Raw genomic sequence first — 7,740 nt, forward strand, 5'->3', positions numbered from 1 at the left:
GGCCTCCTGGAATCACCCGGGTGCTGGGGCCCTGTGTGCAGTGTGGTTTCAAGACAGCACCCTGACAGGCTCCGGCCCTATCTCAACAGAGGTAAGGAGCGAAGCCTTTGAGAGTGAACGTCCTACCTGAGAGCAGGAGGCCACCGGAGAAGGGATTCCTAAAACAGAAGAGGACCCCTCTGTCCGTGTCCGTCAGCACGGGCGTTTCCTGAGGGCTTCTGGGTGCAACCCTGGGAGAATCTGGTGAGCGCCCAGGAGACAGATTATTCCGACTTGCCCTTCTGTCCACTGTGCCCTTTTCCCCCAAATGCACATACAGTTCTCAAAGTCAGGCCTCGTAACACAGACACCCCTCAGAGATGTCTGAATTCGTTCTGGGTGAAAGGTTAATATTTTCAATTACACATAGGCCAGTAGTTGGCACATTAGGTTCGTCCTTTGAGCTGCCTTAGCAAAACTGTGGGAAACCGTGCCTGTATGTCTGACCCAGAAAGCTCCAGAACTTCTTTCCTCCTCTCTGTGGTCCAGTCACAGAATCCAGGGGTTGGGAGTCTCCCTTGTGGACCCAAAGGCTCTGGAGCAGGTGAAATCTGTCTGTTTGTCAGGGATCAGCAGATGTTCTGACTAGTCAGCGCTCTCCCCTGCAGGGCCTCGCCTCCGCCCCCAGGCATTCGGCCTAAATCCCACTTCTTTCTCTCCTGGCTTCCTGCTAATCACTCTGAAAGTGTTAGCTGATAACTTAAGGTGGGACCCTCCCAGGAGTATTCATTTCAAAAGAGGCCTGGGAGACAGAACCGGCTGCAGCCAAGGAGCTGGAGGAGGGGGAGGTTGTTATGTTTTAACCTACTTTTAAACTGGTTCCAGGCCATTTAACCCCATCTGCAGTTAGAGTCCCTGCCGAGTGCCCCCAGCACCTCATTCCCTGGGCTCTGAGAGCCAGTGACTCTGAGTGGCATTGCCTCCCCAGGGAAGCAGCTCATCACAATAATCTCAGCCCAGAACTCAGTTTATTCACCTGTGTTTTAGCTACAGATTGTAGCTCTCTAGACATGGTTGATTTCATCCAGAACAGAAACATGAAAACTCTTCAACTCCTGCTTGACATCTTAAATCGTGTGTGAGAGGCAGAATTTGGATTTCCAGGTCCCTGCACCTGCTGCAAGTTGACTGGGCCACAATTTTGATTCTTTGGACTTAAAACCTATTTCTGTTCTCTATTTCCACAGGTATTTGGACACACATTAGTATGAGTCAAGCAGAGTATCAGGGTTGCACACTAAGGTTTTATTCTGCTGAAATTCAGAACAAGATACATGTGACTTAGACTTACATATGTATACAGGATATGCCAGTATTTTTAATTTATTTTCATAGTACAAGAATTATCATAATAGTGAGTTTTTTTTATTATTATTAGTTGTTCAAAAGCTCATGACATATCATATTTCATACATTTGATTCAAGTGAATTATGAACTCCCATTTTTACCCCGTATACAGATTGCAGAATCACATCAGTTACACATCCACGTTTTTACATATTGTCATACTAGTGTCGGTTGTAGTGAGATTCCTTTTTTAAAAAATATTTTATTAGTGGTTGGTGGACTTTTATTTATTTTTATGTGGTGCTGAGAATCGAATCCAGTGCCTTACTCCTGCTAGGCAAGTGCTCTACCAGTGAGCCACAACTATTTCTGTGTTCCAAAGTGAACCTTTCTTGAGTTCTTTCTATGATCATCTACCACAAGACACTGGATGTGCACCTCTGAATGCAATATATAATAGCACTTCAAAATACAAGGCCTATTCCTTTCACATCTTATCCCATTTCAGTCTTTCTGAAGATGTGGGGACACCAGCTGGGCTCACAGTGTAGAGAATTGCTTCATCCTTGGTTTCTTTAGTGCTTATGACTAGAGCTGCCTACTTTTTGTTTAGGGTGGCCAAGGACTGCAGCCAACTATACCAGATGTTCTCCTGACAGTGGCTTCGTCTTGCGTTTTAGCTAAGGAAGCTGCACTTTATACTCACGCATAGGATGCGGACAACCAGAGGTAGGAGGTGCCATGGATCGTACCAGTGTGGGGGGCGTTCACAGCACCATGTTCCTCTAGCCTGCGCCTGCTGGCAGCCATCAGAAGTCCTGGTGAAGATCTGTTTTGGGACAAAGCAGAAATAAAGTCAGTAGCCTTGAATGTGTGAAGTTTGGTGGATGATTGCTGGTCGTTTAGGTTTCAGATCTGATACCACTAGAAATTCTTCTAATCTTTTCTAAACAATGATACTGACTTTTTTTTTTTTTTTTTACATTTGGGGTTAAAATGGGGTTGGGGCTTTCTCCCTGAAACAATAAGGCAGTTGTCCTTCAGCACAAGGCACTACCAGAGACAGAAGGTACAGCAGAGACCTTCCTTCCAGGGACTGGCCTCCACCTCTCTTGTCCTGGACACCTGCAGCCACCTGCAGAAGTGACTTGGAAGAACCTGCCTCTCTCTCTCTTTTGAGCAGCTATCTTCTAAACGTCACTCTATAAGCCGATTTTGAAGGACACATTTATTTGTTAATGCATATTAATTTTTGGCTTTCAATGTAAGAACTTTTTGATGGGCAGTTAAAGATAAGCAAAGGTACAGAACATGATATAATGGGTAGCCACACACCTACCCCTCAGCTCCAGACCATCTCCTTCCCCTTGTTGTACTGTGCAGGGCTGGAGAGACAGGGGACAGGGACATGTGGCTAGGTCATGTCTGTCTGCACTTCCTGTCTCTCCTTTGCTTCCTGAGCACACACGTGGCTGTGAAGAACACGGGCACAGTGGTCCATTTCCCTCCACACCAAGGCTCCCGTTTGTAAGGGTGGAAGTGGAGGGGGTGTCTTCCCCAAGGCCACATCCAGCTCTGGAGGCAGGTTTTTAATTAGTTATTTGACTTTTCTTTTCCTAAGTATTGGCTCTTGCCTGAGACCCACAGCAGGAGACCTAGCCCCCGAGAGCGTCCACACCTTGCCCAAAGCTGCCCACCCCATGCTCTGCTCCTTCCTCACTCACTGCCTTGGACCCACCTGCAAAGGTCAATCTGCAGGAAGTGAGCTTGTGGGACAGAAACTAGCCTCATTTGCCTTGCAAACCAGTGGCTAATGCAAGGCTTGGCCCTGTGAGAATGGCCAAGTGACTGTGTGGGCAGTGGCGGCTACCGTCCCCTTGCCTGTGGAATGTGCCTGGCCGGCGTGGGAAAGGGCGCTGTGCAGCCCTGGATTCTTCATGGCACCAAGCGTGACGGCACAGGAGACCAGAGCCAGCACCTGGGCCACTCTCAACCCGTGCAACAGACCTCCTGGCCTCCACCATCAAGTTTTAAACATCACTTGAGCAGAGGCTAAAGGTTTTACAAATCATAGAAATGTATTTTATGATAATTACTAATTACATACTATTTCAACTGTTCAGATATTTGGAAATACCTGGATATCCTTAGTACATATTTACAATTTATTTTATGAAGTTTTACAATTTCATTTGAAAGTTCTCAAAAATAAAAATTTGAATTATTTTCTCTTACTAATTCCTTTGCTTCGGCCAAATCAAACCTTTTTCCCCCTTTGGTGGTCTTTTGTTTGATAGTATTATGACTGGGATTCTATTCTATTCTCCTCCTCCTCCTCTTCTGTTAAACATCTTCTTCAGAACCTTAGCTGATGGTTCGGCCCATGGAAGGCCTCTGAGGTGCTGTTTTCCCTGGACTTAGAGTCAGCAGCGAGGTGCAGGGCTCCAGCCCGGGTTCTGTCACAGTCATTGATGAGGAAATTAGCTGGAGCACCATCCTCCTGGTGCTGAATGAGCAAGCCAACATCCGGGTCCTCTGTGAGCTCCTGGCCATGCAACTTAAGGCCTGAGCAGCTCAGGGGACTAGGTACTCTGGACAAGATAGGTGGCAGCAAGCAGGACGCCCAAGAGAGGGACCCCAAACCCACCCTGGCTGCTCACAGCCAGAGCAGCTCATGGAAGACCAGCGTGGAGCAGACCACCCCACGCCTCAGGTTTGCTGCCCAGCCCCCCCTCAAGGTTCTTCCCTGTGGGGCAGGGAGGGCAGGAGGCTCTGGTGGGCACACATGGCCAGCGTGGTGTTTGCTGACTACCAAGAGACGGTGACCTGGCAATTCTCCCCTGTCTGCGATCACTCATCAGACCAAAGATGAAGTGAGCAGTGAGCGCTGTGCCACCCCTTCTCCCCTGGGTGTCCATGGATACCCACTGAGCACCTACTACAAAAGGGCAGGTGCTAAGTGCTAGGTGCTCCGTGCTCAGGGTACTATGCAGAGAGCAGCTCTCCCCACCTGGCTCTGCAGGCGGCAGGAGGCTCTTGCACTTCATTCCCACCTAGCCTTCCCCCAGGGACCTGCAGAGGAAGCCTTGCGCCCTGTCCAGGCAGTGGCCCCACTGGGTGAGTAGGCGCTCACTTGGGGCAGCCTTCATGGGGCTGGCCTCAGCCCAGCAAGAGGCACTGAAGCCCCTGGGGTCCCTCAGGCGGCTGCTCTTCCCCTCCACCCCACCTGGCTTCCCAGCACAGGCAGCCATTCCTTCCATGAGCATGGCCTCTACACCCCACTAGGATGGGCTCTGCACCCCAGGAGCACGGCCTCAGCACCCCAGGAGCATGGCCTCTGCACCCCAGGATCACGGCCTCAGCACCCCAGGATCACGGCCTCAGCACCCCAGGATCACGGCCTCGGCACCCCAGGAACATGGCCTCTGCACCGGGTGCTGCCTGCACAATCCCGCTCTTCGCAGTCATCTCTGGAGCCTTCCTTGGGAACCACTGTGTTTCCGTGAACATCGCAGGACGTTCTGGCTTCCCTCTCCCCACGCTCCCTCCCCCAGGCTCCTCCTGAGACTGTCCAGCTGCAGTGGCTCCTCCTCCTGTAAAGGTCTCCTGTGACAGATGCCTATCGCCTTGCATCACCTTGCATCATATGCCATGGAGGCTGGAAGAAAACAAAGTGCCCTCCCCAGGGCGCAGGCCCTGGACAACACAGGAGAGCTGGGAGGCCCGGCTTGGGTTTCCAGGAGAGCCAGAGGCTGCCTGGGCTTCTCCCGGGCTCTCCCGGCTGCCTTCCCTAGGTGGAAGTGGAGTTTGATTCGTGGACATTCAAGGTCCTCACTAGCTCTCACCTGTTTCAGGGCTTCGTGGCTCTGTCACTAATGGGTGACCTGCAGCAGCCAGCACTGCTTGAGCTTGTTTCCACTGTGACCCAGGGTTAGAGATTCACTCTGCCCCGGAAGGAAGTCCCGTTGACCGCTGTCCTGGTTTGCTAAAAGCTTGTGAGTCGTGAAAGATTTCCTGGGATCAAATGTTTAAATAAAAATGTATGTGTCAAGTTAAATGTTGGCGTTGTTTAAATCGCAGGTTCAATATGACTTTAGGATCATTCTACTTTCTGTGGTACTAAGTTATTCATTTTTTATGATGATTTTTTTTCCCTGTGATCTTCCATTAAATTTCACAAAAAGGCTTCTCACACGTATTGACACTGCCTTTCCCCATGGACCTTCCTCCAAATACTAAGGTGAGACCATTGAGGACCAGGCCTCCCGTGAGCTGGCCAAGGCCCTTCTCAGAGGACAAGGCACTGCCTGAAGGGCTCCAGAGACCGGAGCCTGCCCTGCCACGGGGCACGGTCTACAGCAGGGAGCTGGCGTGCTGGGGGCAGGAAGGTCAGAACTGGGCACGCGACACCGTGGGCCCACTCTGACTCATGTTTCTGTGTAAGAATGAACAAGACAAAACGAGTGCAGTTCCTTTTCTGCCTATAATTTTTCTACTGCCTGGGAAACCATCCGAGATCTAAGGATCTGTCTCCCACCTCCTCCAGGCCCTGAGAAGATCTGGGGACAAAGACAGGCAGGAAGGGGAGGGGCTGGGGTTCTAGTACCTGTTCTCTCAAATAATATAGCATTTTCTTGCTTTTTCTTCTTTTAATATATTTTTAGTCGTAGAGGGACACACAATCTATGTTTTAATATTTTTTATGTGGTGCTGAGGGTCAAACCAACAACTCACACACACCAGACAAGCGCCTGCCATTGAGCTAAGCCCCAGCCTGTCCAGCATTTCCCCTGGCCGCAGAGGCTGAACAGCCCTCGTGCTCACTTTGGTCCTGAGTGTGTCAGGACAGCTCGCTCACTCCCCTCCGTGGGTGGCTCTGTGCCCAGGAAGGGGACACAGAGCTAGGAGTTGGTGGCAGGCAGGTCTCCACATGACCCTGGATCTCAAGGGCTCAAAATCTTGAGTCCTTCAGTCTAAGGATGGTTAGTGGGGAGAGAAAATTCATGGGAAAAAACCCTGACCAGCACCAGGTGGTGTCCACGGGTCCTGGTAGGATGGCCTAGGATGGCCAGAAGGCTGCCCCCGCTGCAGACCCTCCTACCTTGCCCCCTGTTCCCATGGGCCCCCTCTGAGAGTGGAGCTGGGCTCCTGCCCAAAGCCCCCCCTCCCCACCTGCCTGGACCCACCCCACTCTCTCTTCCCCTAGTCTGCGCCTTGCTCTCCCCTTCCTCTGGCCTCCCGGGGTCTGCGGGTGTTTTTCCCTTTGCCCCAAACACTTCTCACTTCCTGTTGACCAAAGAACTCCCTGCAGTCCTTCAAAACTCACCAACATCTCCCTGAGGACACTGCCCTCCAGTCCCCTGGATTAGGCCCATGCTTTCACAAGGACAGGCGCCCGTGCCCGGTCAGTTGTTATGCAGGAGGGCAAGTCTTTGGCTTTGCATTTCCTGATACCAGGCTGCCTCTGGGATGGAGGTGGTGGTGGTTGCTGTGTGTATGTGTGTGTGCCTGTGTGTGTGTGTGTGTGTGTGTGTGTGTGCCTGTGTGTGTGTGTGTGTGTGCCTGTGTGTGTGTGTGTGTGTGCCTGTGTGTGTGTGTGTGTGTGTGCCTGTGTGTGTGTGTGTGTGTGCCTGTGTGTGTGTGTGTGTGTGTGTGCCTGTGTGTGTGTGTGTGTGTGTGCCTGTGTGTGTGTGTGTGTGTGCCTGTGTGTGTGTGTGTGTGTGTGTGTGCGCCTGTGTGTGTGTGTGCCTGTGTGTGTGTGTGTGTGTGTGTGTGCCTGTGTGTGTGTGTGTGTTTGTGTGTGTGCCTGTGTGTGTGTGTGTGTGTGCCTGTGTGTGTGTGTGTGTGTGTGTGTGTGTGCCTGTGTGTGTGTGTGATCAAACTAAACCATCAGGATAGGTTTGCTCTAGTGTGGGGGCGGCTCCTGACATGCTAATCAGGACATTTGAGTTTCCCAAGGCTGAGCTTTGTGGAGAACAGAAATGATTTCCAAGTTGGGCAGCGCCTGTGCCCTGGCAGCCCAGCTCAGAAGGACAGGGCCAGGCCAGGCGCTCAGTGTATCACGGTGTTCCCACAGTTGTGTGGAGGGGCAGAGGGAAGCTGAGAAACCCCAGGTTCAGCTCTGTGTCAAAGATTTACTGGGCCTGGACCCAGTGGAGTCACTGACAATTGCAGGGGGTCTGTGGGCCAGAAAGTAAGGCAGTGGCTGGTGTTTCCTGGGGAAAATGGCCAGAGGCCAAAGAGGTCAGTTGTTCACTAGCCATGAACTTCTGACCTGCAGGGAGACAGGAGAATGGGCCCGTGGGATGGGACTGCTGGGACAAAGGTTCCCAGCCCAGAGGATGGCTGAGGCTCACAGCCCGAGGCCAGCACGTGTGGGTGGCTAGTGTGTTCACAAAGCTGACTCTGGTTCA

General features: G+C 51.6%; 1 long non-coding RNA gene across 1 annotated transcript; it reads right to left on the reverse strand.

Moving 5' to 3' along the window:
* Nucleotides 1-1,263: 1,263 nt before the first annotated feature.
* LOC308657486 lies at nt 1,264-6,904 on the reverse strand. The gene is made up of 3 exons (XR_014023945.1): nt 6,654-6,904; nt 5,173-5,341; nt 1,264-2,156 (listed from the first exon to the last, which is right to left on the reverse strand). It is a non-coding gene; the product is annotated as an uncharacterized lncRNA (long non-coding RNA).
* Nucleotides 6,905-7,740: the final 836 nt, after the last annotated feature.

The sequence above is a fragment of the Spermophilus citellus genome (assembly GCF_964194105.1).
Source record: "Spermophilus citellus genome assembly, chromosome: 1".
Classification (NCBI taxonomy): domain Eukaryota; kingdom Metazoa; phylum Chordata; class Mammalia; order Rodentia; family Sciuridae; genus Spermophilus; species Spermophilus citellus.